The sequence below is a fragment of the Tachypleus tridentatus genome, chromosome 12 (genome assembly GCF_004210375.1).
Source record: "Tachypleus tridentatus isolate NWPU-2018 chromosome 12, ASM421037v1, whole genome shotgun sequence".
Taxonomy (NCBI): Eukaryota; Metazoa; Arthropoda; class Merostomata; order Xiphosura; family Limulidae; genus Tachypleus; species Tachypleus tridentatus.
In genome coordinates this window covers 62815171-62831884 of record NC_134836.1, presented here as the reverse complement: position 1 = coordinate 62831884, position 16714 = coordinate 62815171, and positions in this window count along the sequence as shown.

The window sequence follows — 16714 nt, the reverse complement described above, 5'->3', positions numbered from 1 at the left end:
TTCTACTATTTCACTACGTTTTGAACTAAAGATAATACGTTGGAACGAATTCTTTGTCAAAATGCTTAAATATTGTACCACTTATTTTACGTTAAGACATTATAAACAATTAAACTGATGTACGTTCAATATTATAAAAAAACATGTTTATCCAAGCACGTTCTTGTATTTATGATATTGTTAGATTGAATTCATAATGTTATTGTTTTGTTTATATTTATGATGTAATAAATTTGCTTTTATTTGTTATGCTATTAATTAGTTTGTTTCTATGTACCAAAAAATATTATTCTACTATAGATATTAAAAGATTCTGTGGGTATTTTCAACTGAGGTTTCCTCAATCAAAACAGTAGCAACTAAGTTTCAACACGTCTTCTTAAATATCTTGTTTATCATACGTTTTAATAAGTAATAAATCAAATATCATAATATCTTATGAAACACAGAATTATTTTCGACAGTTCTTATCTATTTGATCCGGCATGGCCAGATGGGTTAAGGCGTTCGACTCGTAATCCGAGGGTCGCGGGTTCGAATCCCCGTCGCACCGTCGAATCTTGATTTAAGATACAAGAATAGTTTTTAATATGTTCATGACATCTAGGACATTCCGTTAGATGAAACAACAAGTGCTCTTAACATCCCGGACATTCTGCAAGATGAAACAACATCAAGTGTTGCTAAACGTATTCATGACATCTAGGACATTCCGCGAGATGAAATAATAGAAATTGTCCTTAAACTATTTCTTATTAGCCAAGCGTGTTAAGGCGTGCGACTCGTAATCTGAGGGTCGCGGGTTAGCATCCCCGTCGCGCCAAACATGCTCGCTCTTTCAGCCGTGGGGGCGTTATAATGTGACGGTCAATCCCATTATTATTTGGTAAAAGAGTAGCCCAAGAGTTGGCGGTGGGTGCTGATGACTAGCTGCCTTCCTTCTAGTCTTACACTGCTAAATTAGGGACGGCTAGCGCAGATAGCCCTCGTGTGGCTTTGCGCGAAATTCCAAAACAAACAAACCTTATCTACTTCAGCAGGATTTCTAACGTTTTTTGTAACATGTTTGTACAACAGATGTCGCCTGTTTCGCGACATATAAATTTATCTTGGTGTGTGCACACAGGTGCCATTGGATTTGGCTGGTTGAGAGTAGTATAGCAATACATCAGAGTCTTAACCACGAGAGTATATGACCCCATTCGTAATTAACTGACCACTGCAACACAATGAAAGTAATAAACTATGTAACGAAAGGGAATATTTTATTTCAAAATATTTTTGTTTGGTGACCATATAAAAACGTATTTAAAAGTATGTTTAAATTATGTTCAACTCATCGCTTTGTTTTATTGGCACGTTTCTGGCTTAATCTTTGTTTTAAATCGAAAAACCACCAACACAGAATTAGAATATGTATCTGTCGTCCCATGAGGAAGTGAATATTTACCTAACACGAGGTTCACTATTCTCTTCTAACATAGCATGGCAAGGAAGTCCCCTACATATCTACAAATGAAGAATCTAAACTAAATACTTTTCTAAGCCATGTAAACAAGTTTTTGCCGTTTCAGGTTTTTAATTTTCATTTATTTTTAGCCCGGTTACAAAGCTAATCAGTCCTCAAGCTATAGGATGTTGGATGTTCACATAAACACGCACAAATTATACCCAGAAATTAAACCTACCATCATCGGTACGGGTTGTTAGAGAGTTCAAAAGAGTCTACCAAAAATGTTTTTAAGTGTTCAAATGTCTCCCAGTGGTAAGTTTACACATTTACCTTTTGAAAATCCACGGTAGGTAGAACACAAGTGGTCTGTCGTGTAGCTTCACGTTAAAACAAATAAGAATGTAATTAATTATATTTACTCTGCAAGATAGTGCTTGCGATCTAATATACTACTGTTATTCAAACACAATAGAAACATTCAAGCAGAACAAATTGATAACTTGTGGAAAACATGGAATATTTTTAATTTCTAAAATATATATAACATATTTTAGTTGGTTATGACTAGATGGCTTCTCTCCACTTTTTAGCTGATAAATTAGGAACTGCTAGCGCAGATAGCCCTCGTTTACCTTTTGTTAGAAATTTCAAATAATTTTGGCATTACCTTGTTGTTGTATTATCTACGTTAACCAGGTAGCTACAAATATTGTTGGAATTAACTTGTTGTTTTATCTATGTTAACCAGGTAGCTACAAATATTGTTGGTGTTATCTTGTTGTTGTTTTATCTACGTTAACCAGGTAGCTCCAGATATTGTTGGTGTTATCTTTTGTTGTTTTATGTACGTTAACCAGGTAACTCGAAATAATGTTGGTGTTATCTTGTTGTTGTTTTATCTACGTTAACCAAGTAACTCCAATTATTGTTGGAATTAACTTGTTGTTGTTTTATCTACGTTAACCAGGTAACTCGAAATAATGTTGGTGTTATCTTGTTGTTGTTTTATCTACGTTAACCAAGTAACTCCAATTATTGTTGGAATTAACTTGTTGTTGTTTTATCTACGTTAACCAGGTAGCTCCAGATATTGTTGGTGTTAATTTCTTGTTTTTTTTATCTACATTAACCAGGTAGCTCCAAATATTGTTGGTGTTATTTTTTGTTTTTTTATCTACATTAACGAGGTAGCTCCAAATATTGTTGGCGTTATCTTTTGTTGTTTTATCTACGTTAACTAGGTAGCTCCAGATGTTGTTGGTGCTAGTTTTTTTTTTTTTTATCTACATTAACCAGGTAGCTCCAAATATTGTTGGTGTTATTTTTTGTTGTTTTATCTACATTAACGAGGTAGCTCCAAATATTGTTGGTGTTATCTTTTGTTGTTTTATCTACGTTAACTAGGTATTATTGGTATTAATTCTTATTTACTATGTTATCTAGGTGCCTTCTATGTTAAACGAATTTTAGACCAAAAATCAAAATACTCAGTAGGTCACATCGTTGTAAAAAATGAAAAAAAATCGACTGCCCAAGTTACTCAAAACAATAATCTCAACTATTTCCAGTTGTTATGCTTTTACACTAACTTTCTACAACTACTGAATCGCTAAACTGAAGTTACATCTTTAGTGTCAATATGTCTGCATGATCTATATTTGATTTAAGTTTCAAGAATCTGGGGTTCGATTTCCCATTGTAAACATATCGCAAATAATCTATTGTGTAGCTTTGCGCCAAATCAAACAAACAATACTAAATGTTATTTTCGGTACAGTATCAAAATTTTTAAAAGTCACATGAACAAATGTATCCCTGTATTGTCCCCATTAGTTCAACTTTAACGTTCATACACGAAGGACGAGTTCCGATACCCGTGTTGGGTAAAGTGCAGGTAAAGTTATCGTATAGTTTAGCGCTAAATATCACGAACATCTGTTAGTTTCTCTTTAATTCATAAACATAAGCCATGAAAGATTATATTACGACAAAACTACTACTATTGCAGCACGAAAGTAAAAATACGAGGGTTGCACAACATGTAAACCTTACTGACGTTTTCTCTTTTTGAGATGTTCCATGGCGACAACTGTGCCCCCTGTTGAGAGAATTCTTAATTTCTTTATTGCTGTTGTACTCAGTACATTTTCATTCACACATTGTTTGACTTAAGATGTGTTTAATTGAATGAACTGTTTTTTATTACGTAACTGTTACACATGGTGCCCCCTATTGGTCATCATTTAGGATTCAAATTAATCATCTTTAGTGATGTCGAGAAAACCCACTTGTAGAGAAATATATATGTAAAAATGGCTCGTTTGGGTTGAGAAAATATTTTACGCAGAAGAGCGAACAACGTTTCTACCTTATTTGGTCATCGTCAGGTTCACAAAAAAAACAATTAAAAAAACCTGTGAACCTGACGATGACCGAAGAAAGTCGAAACGTTGTTCGCTCTTCTACGTAAAATATTTTCTCAACCTAAACGAGCCGTTTTTGCATATATAATCATCTTTAATTACTGTAGAATCAGATAACATTGCAGTTACAAATAAGCTGTCAACTCATTCTATAAAATGAATGTATAATATATCGAGGGTGTTTTCCTTATAGCAAAGTCACATCGGGCTATCTGCTGAGCCCACCGAAGGGAATCGAACCCTGATTGTAGCATTGTAATCAGGAGACATACCGCTGTACTAGCGGTTGGCGTTGCTATATCGACGAAACTTCTGATAATAGAAACTCCACATTGTTAAATTACTTGGAGAGTTTAAAGAGTAACCATAATACTAGAAAATCTATCATTTATTCGTTTGGCGGTTATATGTGTTGTATATAGAGACATGATTATACCTACAAATAGATCATAGTTGTAATAGTAAACATATATAATAATAGGTTATGTGAGCCGTAATATAACGAAACAAGTTCGTTATTAAATTTTCTATCTGTCCTTCACAATATGATATTAAAAATTCAAAATATAGCATCGAATATATTACATCATTGTATTATTTCTGTAGTAGCATTGAACGAACCCAGTAAAAATCCTTAAATTTAACAGATAAATGTATAAGTTGTTTAGCTAGCTTTACCGTATAGTCAAAGCTCACAAACCACCAATATTTTAAACTTATAAAACTAAATGTTTGTAAACCACTAAAAGATCTTTAAACGCCTGATCTTTTAAAAAATACGTGCAAAGTTTAATATACACTAATGATATATTTGCTGTCTTTACTCGACTGGATATTTGTAGTTTTATTATTATTTATCCCATTCGTTTCGTTAGGAAGATGAACATCCATTTAGAATCTCTTCCTTTTGGTCTTACATGTTTATTGTTGTTTTTAATCTAACAGAAACGACAACTGATTACTGCCATACGTTATATTAATACGTGAAGCACATATTATGATTAACTTTGCAGAAGTAAAGAAAACATATGAGGCAAAGGTCCTCACGAACCAACATATGTTTAGCAACAATATTGAACTGATGATAAGACGTTTTCCGGAACGTAATTACTAACTGAATATCCTACACATCCATGGTCTTTCATACGGTATAAAAATAACAGTATACTAATCCGTATTTCAATCAAATTCTGGGACAGGAATATTTGTGTTAATATATAGAATATACGTAGAGTTTGTTGCTTTTTACTTTTAATCTAACTTTAAGACCTACCTTTATCAAATCAATATTTCAAGCAAAGAAAAATGTGTTATTCAAGTATTTGTAGGGCAGGCTACACAAAAAATTATTTTATTTATAGAAAACAGAAAACATACAAAAACAAGGAAGGGTGAAATGCCTTTATATAGCGAAGATTCATCTGTCCAAAAAATATATGTACATAACTTTGCGGTGATTCTGATGGATAATAACACTGAAATCAGTTTCTGATACCTGTGGTGGGCATTGCACAAAAGTCATTAAGTAACATTGCGCTTAACAACAACGAATCAGACTGAAATAAACAATGTTTTAACAGATAAGTAAGCAGTTCGTTTATTAAGATGCCGATGTAATCAGTAGAAGTGAAAAAATGTAATTTTCAAATAAATGAATAAAATAGTAGAATCGTGATAAACGTATTTGGCACTCTCTCAGATCATAAACACGAACTGAAAAACACTGTTTTTATTCATTCAAATTAAGTGTTAAAGTATGGACAAAATTCTGTACACCAGATTTGGATTATTAGTTATATATATATCAAGTGCGTTTCACCATACATATATATATGACACTGCCCTTAACAACTCTCGGTACGATAGCGGCGACCGATCAATACCATGGTCATCTGTCTGCTTCTTCATTTACAGGTATGTTTAAAGACTTACACGATTAAAATCCGGGGTTTGATTTTCTCCGGTGGACTGAGTGCAGCTAATCTTAAAGGTATCTTGAGAAATTTGTGTATCATGGCACGAGAAAGTATTTAGTTATTGATATAGTTGTTAGAAATACATTGTTAGATCATGATTTGAGATCTAAAGCAGAGGTTATTTGTAAACATTACGTACTATTAAACTACAGATCGTGATTTGAGATCTAAAGCAGGGGTTATTTGTAAACATTACGTACTATTGAACTACAGATTATGATTTGAGATCTAAAGCAGAGGTTATTTGTAAACATTACGTACTATTGAACTACAGATCATGATTTGAGATCTAAAGCAGGGTTTATTTGTAAACATTACGTACTATTGAACTACAGATCATGATTTGAGATCTAAAGCAGAGGTTATTTGTAAACATTACGTACTATTGAACTACAGATCATGATTTGAGATCTAAAGCAGAGGTTATTTGTAAACATTACGTACTATTGAACTACAGATCATGATTTGAGATCTAAAGCAGGGGTTATTTGTAAACATTACGTACTATTGAACTACAGATCATGATTTGAGATCTAAAGCAAAGGTTATTTGTAAACATTACGTACAATTGAACTACAGATCATGATTTGAGATCTAAAGCAGAGGTTATTTGTAAACATTACGTACTATTGAACTACAGATCATGATTTGAGATCTAAAGCAGGGGTTATTTGTAAACATTACGTACTATTGAACTACAGATCATGATTTGAGATCTAAAGCAGGGGTTATTTGTAAACATTACGTACTATTGAACTACAGATCATGATTTGAGATCTAAAGCAGAGGTTATTTGTAAACATTACGTACTATTGAACTACAGATCATGATTTGAAATCTAAAGCAGGGGTTATTTGTAAACATTACGTACTATTGAACTACAGATCATGATTTGAGATCTAAAGCAGAGGTTATTTGTAAACATTACGTACAATTGAACTACAGATCATGATTTGAGATCTAAAGCAGGGGTTATTTGTAAACATTACGTACAATTGAACTACAGATCATTATTTGAGATCTAAACTAGAGGTTATTTATAAACATTACGTACTATTGAATTACAGATCATGATTTGAGATCTAAAGCAGAGGTTATTTGTAAACATTACGTACAATTGAACTACAGATCATGATTTGAGATCTAAAGCAGAGGTTATTTGTAAACATTACGTACAATTGAGCTACAGATCATGATTTGAGATCTGAAGCAGAGGTTATTTGTAAACATCACGTACTATTGAACTACAAATCATGATTTGAGATCTAAAGCAGAGGTTATTTGTAAACATTACGTACTATTGAACTACAGATCATGATTTGAGATCTAAAGCAGAGGTTATTTGTAAACATCACGTACTATTGAACTACAGATCATGATTTGAGATCTGAAGCAGAGGTTATTTGTAAACATCACGTACTATTGAACTACAAATCATGATTTGAGATCTAAAGCAGAGGTTATTTGTAAACATTACATACTATTGAACTGCAGATCATGATTTGATCATTATTGTTTGTAATTAAGCACAAAGCTACACAATAGGCTACCTGTACTCTGCCTACCACGGGTATCGAAATCCGATTTCTAGCTATAAGTGCATAGACATTCCACTGTTCCACAAAAATAAACAAAAAAGAACACAAACGAATCCAAACTGCCAAGTTGTTTGTGTCAGCTACGTCCCAGACTTATCCGTAAACATACATAGATATAACTTATTCGTTTCTGTCAGCTACGTCCCAGACTTATCCGTACAGATACATAGATATATACATACATATAAAAGAACATCCAGAGTTTAATCCCTAGCACACCAGTCTTCGTGTGTTATTAATAGTCTTTACTTGAAGTGCTTGTACCATACAACGTGTGACTGTACCATAGAACGTGAGGTCAATGACTGGCTGTATAATACAAACTTGTGGCGTCAATTCTTGATGTATGTATAGCACTACTTCTATAAAAATATTTCTTCTGAATTTTGTAACTTGTGCTGTGTATAACTGGCATAAACAATTCGAATTTCTTGTTATTGTTACAGAAACAGTGGGGAGGGGACATAAAGAGTCTGCTAAACTTAAAAACTGACAACAAAGGGAATAAATAGATGTGACCCATACGTTTTAAGATGAGGGCAAATGTTTTGTAGTTAAGGCCGTATGTTTGTTTGTTTTAGGAATTTCGCACAAAGCTACTCGAGGGCTATCTGTGCTAGCCGTCCCTAATTTAGCAGTGTAAAACTAGACGGAAGGCAGCTAGTCATCACTACCCATCGCCAACTCTTGGGCTACTCTTTTACCGTCACATTATACACCCCCACGGCTGGAAGGGCGAGCATGTATGGCGAGACTCGGGCTCGAACCCACGACCCTCTGATTACAAAGCGCACGCCTTAACGCGCTAGGCCATGCCAGACCACGTCCGTATGTAACAAACTATGTAACAAAATTTTTACTTTTTCTTGTTCCTGGACAGAAAGTGTTATTTCCCAGTTGCTTATCCCTAAAGTAAATGTAAAAGATCTATTTTTCTTTTCAAACTTTGCTTTTGTGACCTGGGAGCATGTAACGAAAACATGATGGGAGACCATATATCGAGGCTTATACATGAGAGTGATTTACATTACAGTGGCAAATCTCAAAAAACTGCTCACTTTTAAACATTTTTGTATAACTTTAGTATAAATACATGTAAATATTGATTCATATGTTGTTTTACTCAGACCTTATCCAAATGAAAACGTGCAAATCTGCCCGTTTTTACACATAAAATATGTTAATTTCTAAATTTCATTATAAAGGTCACAATAGCAAAGTTTGAAGGGAATAATGGTTATTTTCTGAACTTTTGCAAAGCAAGCAATAAAGAAATAACACATACTATTCAGGAACTATGTGTTACATAGTGTTATTTGTGAAGTTAATAATAGTACATAATAGTTTTGTGACCATATCTACCGAAACATTATTTAGTATTAGAGTTCTTTGAATTGATTTAAAGTACATGTTAGCTTATCTTATGACTGAGAAGTTTTTTCATCTTTACAATAATAAATTTGAAGTACAGCAACACTCACAAAGTATATTATGTTATCTAAATAATTAAATAAATAGAACGAGACGAGAAACTAAGTCTAGCTGTTCTATTATCAACACGTTTAGATTGTTATTTATTTATAAGGCGAAGCTGAGCTTTGAATTAAATATCTTGTTTAATGATTTAAGTATATTTAACGTGCATATTTAATAAAACTCGCTTATTGTATCAAAGTTTCAACGCAAAAGACAGTATAAATATAAAGGACAATCATTGTTATTGTTTTCTAAAAATATATTCATTTGTTAGTTTATAATATGGTTAATATTTAATTATTGTTTTCTGTTTATAATATGGTTAATATTTAATTATTGTTTTCTGTTTATAATATGGTTTATACTTAATTATTATTTTCTGTTTATAATATGGTTAATATTTAGTTATTGTTTTCTGTTTATAATATGGTTAATATTTAATTATTGTTTTATGTTTATAATATGGTTTATACTTAATTATTGTTTTCTGTTTATAATATGGTTAATATTTAATTATTGTTTTCTGTTTATAATATGGTTAATATTTAATTATTGTTTTCTGTTTATAATATGGTTAATATTTAATTATTGTTTTATGTTTATAATATGGTTTATACTTAATTATTGTTTTCTGTTTATAATATGGTTAATATTTAATTATTGTTTTCTGTTTATAATATGGTTAATATTTAATTATTGTTTTCTGTTTATAATATGGTTAATATTTAATTATTGTTTTTTTGTTTATAATATGGTTTATACTTAATTATTGTTTTCTGTTTATAATATGGTTAATATTTAATTATTGTTTTCTGTTTATAATATGGTTAATATTTAATTATTGTTTTCTGTTTATAATATGGTTAATATTATTGTTTTATTGTTTTATGTTTATAATATGGTTTATACTTAATTATTGTTTTCTGTTTATAATATGGTTAATATTTAATTATTGTTTTCTGTTTATAATATGGTTAATATTTAATTATTGTTTTCTGTTTATAATATGGTTTATATTTAATTATTGTTTTCTTTATGGAAATCTACATATTGTACGATCTGTATTTTGTGTTTACTGACGGGAACATATTCACAAATGAAACTAATTTGAAATTAATCTAGTAGAATATGAATTAACGTGTTTGAAACTCGAGTATTGTAAAACATCTAGTCTCAACAAAAAGTAAATTCAATTAGTTCAGAAACATAGTTTAGAACATACAATTTAATTTTTTGTAAGCATGATTATAATACACCATATTTATCAATAAACATTACTATTAGACCTACTGTATATTTTGAACATTTCACTTTGTACTTCCTTTGAGTTCTGAGGAATTAGAGTAAAATATAACAGTAGTGTTATAACAACACTATCTTCTTAAAAATCCCAAGAGAGTTGGCCAAATAATGCAGTGTTAACAAAATAATAGGCCTAGTATTAATATGTTAAGATAAGAATAATAAGTTTCGTTTTGTGAAGTTTTAAGCGCTTTCTTTATGTTTATAAATATGGAATAATGACCCAGGGTAAAAATATTTTAGATAAAATCAAAATCGACAGGAAAAACAACGGTTCTAATACCTTGAATCAGTCACAAATTTTCAAGACACTTCTGTCTAAAAGTAAAATGTAGTTATACTGGGATTCGTTACATGTAACGAGACAATTTTATCAAATTCTGATAGAAATTTTCACAGTTTTTGATATTTCTCTAATGAAATGGGTTTTGGTAATCAGATAATGTGGGTCGTTATGAGTCAAACTGACACACCACTCCTCATGTTTTGTTCTTGAAAGTTCTGTCGTTTGTAGAATATTTTGAATAAATGTTCACAACTATCTAAAAACTGTTTGGCCAACAATAAATCAGTAAGCTTTATATTTTTGTAATGTGAAAACATCAGGGACATTATATTTTACTAGTTATTAGATTTCTTTTCTTTGAAGTTGAACTACAATAAGTAATAGCTAAAACGGATATCTAAGGGTAACTAATAATTAAATAAGCTCTATAGCACAGTTGTGTTTCTAACAATAAACCAGAGGTTCGAGTTCTGCTACCATATGCAGTGTGTGGTTCATTCATTAAGGTCATTAATATTCAGTGACCAGTGAACTAAACAACAAATAGTAATTAATCTAAGGTGACGTAATAGCCCTCTAACACTAACAATTAAAGTTGCTATCCAATCACCACAGACTTAGAATAAATACTTATTTTCTCATTATATTTATATCTCACCATTAAAATCCAATTTGTCGTTGATAAAACATTGACACGTACTCCACGTGCACAATTCAAGTATTTTCTAAATCATTCAGATGACGATAAATCCTATCTTAACTACGAAAAATCTGCAGGATAATGTGCTATTTGACGATACAATATGCCCCTGGACTCACAGACAGAAACCTTCTTTTATATTGTTATGATAGGTTCCACGTTACAATATGTCCCTAAACACGTAGATAGAAACATTCTTTTATGTTGTTATGATAGGTTCCAAACGTTACAATATGCTCCTAGACACGCAGATAGAAACCTTCTTTTATGTTGCTATGATAGGTTCCAGACGTTACAATATGCCCCTGGACACACAGATAAAAACCTTCTTTTATGTTGCTATGATAGGTTCCAGACGTTACAATATGCCCCTGGACACACAGATAAAACCTTCTTTTATGTTGTTATGATAGGTTCCAGACGTTACAATATGCCCCTAGACACGCAGATAGAAACCTTCTTTTATGTTGTTATGATAGGTTCCAAACGTTACAATATGCCCCTGAACACGTAGATAGAAACCTTCTTTTATGTTGTTATGATAGATTCCAGACGTTACGATATGCCCCTGGATACACAGATAGAAACCTTCTTTTATGTTGTTATGATAGGTTACAGACGTTACAATATGCCCCTAGACACGCAGATAGAAACCTTCTTTTATGTTGTTATGATAGGTTCCACGTTACAATATGCCCCTAGACACGCAGATAGAAACCTTCTTTTATGTTGTTATGATAGGTTCCACGTTACAATATGCCCCTAGACACGCAGATAGAAACCTTCTTTTATGTTGCTATGATAGGTTCCAGACGTTACAATATGCCCCTGGACACACAGATAAAAACCTTCTTTTATGTTGCTATGATAGGTTCCAGACGTTACAATATGCCCCTGGACACACAGATAAAACCTTCTTTTATGTTGTTATGATAGGTTCCAGACGTTACAATATGCCCCTAGACACGCAGATAGAAACCTTCTTTTATGTTGTTATGATAGGTTCCAAACGTTACAATATGCCCCTGAACACGTAGATAGAAACCTTCTTTTATGTTGTTATGATAGATTCCAGACGTTACGATATGCCCCTGGATACACAGATAGAAACCTTCTTTTATGTTGTTATGATAGGTTACAGACGTTACAATATGCCCCTAGACACGCAGATAGAAACCTTCTTTTATGTTGTTATGATAGGTTCCACGTTACCATATGCCCCTTGACACGCAGATAGAAACTTTCTTTTATGTTGTTATGATAGGTTCCACGTTACAATATGCCCCTGAACACGTAGATAGAAACCTTCTTTTATGTTGTTATAATAGGTTCCACGTTACCATATGCCCCTAGACACACAGATAGAAACCTTCTTTATGTTGTTATGATAGGTTCCACGTTACCATATGCCCCTAGACACGTAGATAGAAACCTTCTTTTATGTTGTTATGACAGATTCCAGACGTTACGATATGCCCCTGGATACACAGATAGAAACCTTCTTTTATGTTGTTATGATAGGTTACAGACGTTACAATATGCCCCTAGACACGCAGATAGAAACCTTCTTTTATGTTGTTATGATAGGTTCCAGACGTTACAATATGCCCCAAGAGACGCAGATAGAAACCTTCTTTTATGTTGTTATGATAGGTTCCACGTTACAATATGCCCCTAGACACGCAGATAGAAACCTTCTTTTATGTTGTTATGATAGGTTCTACGTTACAATATGCCCCTGAACACGTAGATAGAAACCTTCTTTTATGTTGTTATGATAGGTTCCACGTTACAATATGCCCCTAGACACGCAGATAGAAACTTTCTTTTATGTTGTTATGATAGGTTCCAGACGTTGCAATATGCCCCTAGACACACAGATAGAAACTTTCTTTTATGTTGTTATAATAGGTTCCAGACGTTGCAATATGCCCCTAGACACACAGATAGAAACTTTCTTTCATGTTGTTATGATAGGTTCCACGTTACCATATGCCCCTAGACACGCAGATAGAAACCTTCTTTTATGTTGTTATGATAGGTTCTAGACGTTACAATATGCCCCTGGACACACAGATAGAAACCTTCTTTTATGTTGTTATGATAGGTTCCAGACGTTACAATATGCCCCTGGACACACAGATAGAAACCTTCTTTTATGTTGTTATGATAGGTTCCACGTTACCATATGCCCCTAGACACGCAGATAGAAACCTTCTTTTATGTTGTTATGATAGGTTCCTAACGTTACAATATGCCCCTAGACACGCAGATAGAAACTTTCTTTTATGTTGTTATGATAGGTTCTAGACGTTACAATATGCCCCTAGACACGCAGATAGAAACCTTCTGTTATGTTGTTATGATAGGTTCCAAACGTTACAATATGCCCCTGAACACGCAGATAGAAACCTTCTTTTATGTTGCTATGATAGGTTCCAGACGTTACAATATGCCCCTGGACACACAGATAAAACCTTCTTTTATGTTGCTATGATAGGTTCCAGACGTTACAATATGCCCCTGGACACACAGATAAAAACCTTCTTTTATGTTGTTATGATAGGTTCCAGACGTTACAATATGCCCCTAGACACGCAGATAGAAACCTTCTTTTATGTTGTTATGATAGGTTCCAAACGTTACAATATGCCCCTGAACACGTAGATAGAAACCTTCTTTTATGTTGTTATGATAGATTCCAGACGTTACGATATGCCCCTGGATACACAGATAGAAACCTTCTTTTATGTTGTTATGATAGGTTACAGACGTTACAATATGCCCCTAGACACGCAGATAGAAACCTTCTTTTATGTTGTTATGATAGGTTCCAGACGTTACAATATGCCCCTAGACACGCAGATAGAAACCTTCTTTTATGTTGTTATGATAGGTTCCACGTTACAATATGCCCCTAGACACGCAGATAGAAACCTTCTTTTATGTTGCTATGATAGGTTCCAGACGTTACAATATGCCCCTGGACACACAGATAAAAACCTTCTTTTATGTTGCTATGATAGGTTCCAGACGTTACAATATGCCCCTGGACACACAGATAAAAACCTTCTTTTATGTTGTTATGATAGGTTCCAGACGTTACAATATGCCCCTAGACACGCAGATAGAAAACTTCTTTTATGTTGTTATGATAGGTTCCAAACGTTACAATATGCCCCTGAACACGTAGATAGAAACCTTCTTTTATGTTGTTATGATAGATTCCAGACGTTACGATATGCCCCTGGATACACAGATAGAAACCTTCTTTTATGTTGTTATGATAGGTTACAGACGTTACAATATGCCCCTAGACACGCAGATAGAAACCTTCTTTTATGTTGTTATGATAGGTTCCACGTTACCATATGCCCCTTGACACGCAGATAGAAACTTTCTTTTATGTTGTTATGATAGGTTCCACGTTACAATATGCCCCTAACACGTAGATAGAAACCTTCTTTTATGTTGTTATAATAGGTTCCACGTTACCATATGCCCCTAGACACACAGATAGAAACCTTCTTTATGTTGTTATGATAGGTTCCACGTTACCATATGCCCCTAGACACGTAGATAGAAACCTTCTTTTATGTTGTTATGACAGATTCCAGACGTTACAATATGCCCCAAGAGACGCAGATAGAAACCTTCTTTTATGTTGTTATGATAGGTTCCACGTTACAATATGCCCCTAGACACGCAGATAGAAACCTTCTTTTATGTTGTTATGATAGGTTCTACGTTACAATATGCCCCTGAACACGTAGATAGAAACCTTCTTTTATGTTGTTATGATAGGTTCCACGTTACAATATGCCCCTAGACACGCAGATAGAAACTTTCTTTTATGTTGTTATGATAGGTTCCAGACGTTGCAATATGCCCCTAGACACACAGATAGAAACTTTCTTTTATGTTGTTATAATAGGTTCCACGTTACCATATGCCCCTAGACACGCAGATAGAAACCTTCTTTTATGTTGTTATGATAGGTTCTACGTTACAATATGCCCCTGAACACGTAGATAGAAACCTTCTTTTATGTTGTTATGATAGGTTCCACGTTACAATATGCCCCTAGACACGCAGATAGAAACTTTCTTTTATGTTGTTATGATAGGTTCCAGACGTTGCAATATGCCCCTAGACACACAGATAGAAACTTTCTTTCATGTTGTTATGATAGGTTCCACGTTACCATATGCCCCTAGACACGCAGATAGAAACCTTCTTTTATGTTGTTATGATAGGTTCCACGTTACAATATGCCCCTAGACACGCAGATAGAAACTTTCTTTTATGTTGATATAATAAGTTCCACGTTACCATATGCCCCTAGACACGCAGATAGAAACCTTCTTTTATGTTGTTATGATAGGTTCTAGACGTTACAATATGCCCCTGGACACACAGATAGAAACCTTCTTTTATGTTGTTATGATAGGTTCCAGACGTTACAATATGCCCCTAGACACACAGATAGAAACCTTCTTTTATGTTGTTATGATAGGTTACAGACGTTACAATATGCCCCTAGACACGCAGATAGAAACCTTCTTTTATGTTGTTATGATAGGTTCCAGACGTTACAATATGCCCCAAGAGACGCAGATAGAAACCTTCTTTTATGTTGTTATGATAGGTTCCACGTTACAATATGCCCCTAGACACGCAGATAGAAACCTTCTTTTATGTTGTTATGATAGGTTCTACGTTACAATATGCCCCTGAACACGTAGATAGAAACCTTCTTTTATGTTGTTATGATAGGTTCCACGTTACAATATGCCCCTAGACACGCAGATAGAAACTTTCTTTTATGTTGTTATGATAGGTTCCAGACGTTGCAATATGCCCCTAGACACACAGATAGAAACTTTCTTTTATGTTGTTATAATAGGTTCCACGTTACCATATGCCCCTAGACACGCAGATAGAAACCTTCTTTTATGTTGTTATGATAGGTTCTACGTTACAATATGCCCCTGAACACGTAGATAGAAACCTTCTTTTATGTTGTTATGATAGGTTCCACGTTACAATATGCCCCTAGACACGCAGATAGAAACTTTCTTTTATGTTGTTATGATAGGTTCCAGACGTTGCAATATGCCCCTAGACACACAGATAGAAACTTTCTTTCATGTTGTTATGATAGGTTCCACGTTACCATATGCCCCTAGACACGCAGATAGAAACCTTCTTTTATGTTGTTATGATAGGTTCCACGTTACAATATGCCCCTAGACACGCAGATAGAAACTTTCTTTTATGTTGATATAATAAGTTCCACGTTACCATATGCCCCTAGACACGCAGATAGAAACCTTCTTTTATGTTGTTATGATAGGTTCTAGACGTTACAATATGCCCCTGGACACACAGATAGAAACCTTCTTTTATGTTGTTATGATAGGTTCCAGACGTTACAATATGCCCCTGGACACACAGATAGAAACCTTCTTTTATGTTGTTATGATAGGTTCCACGTTAC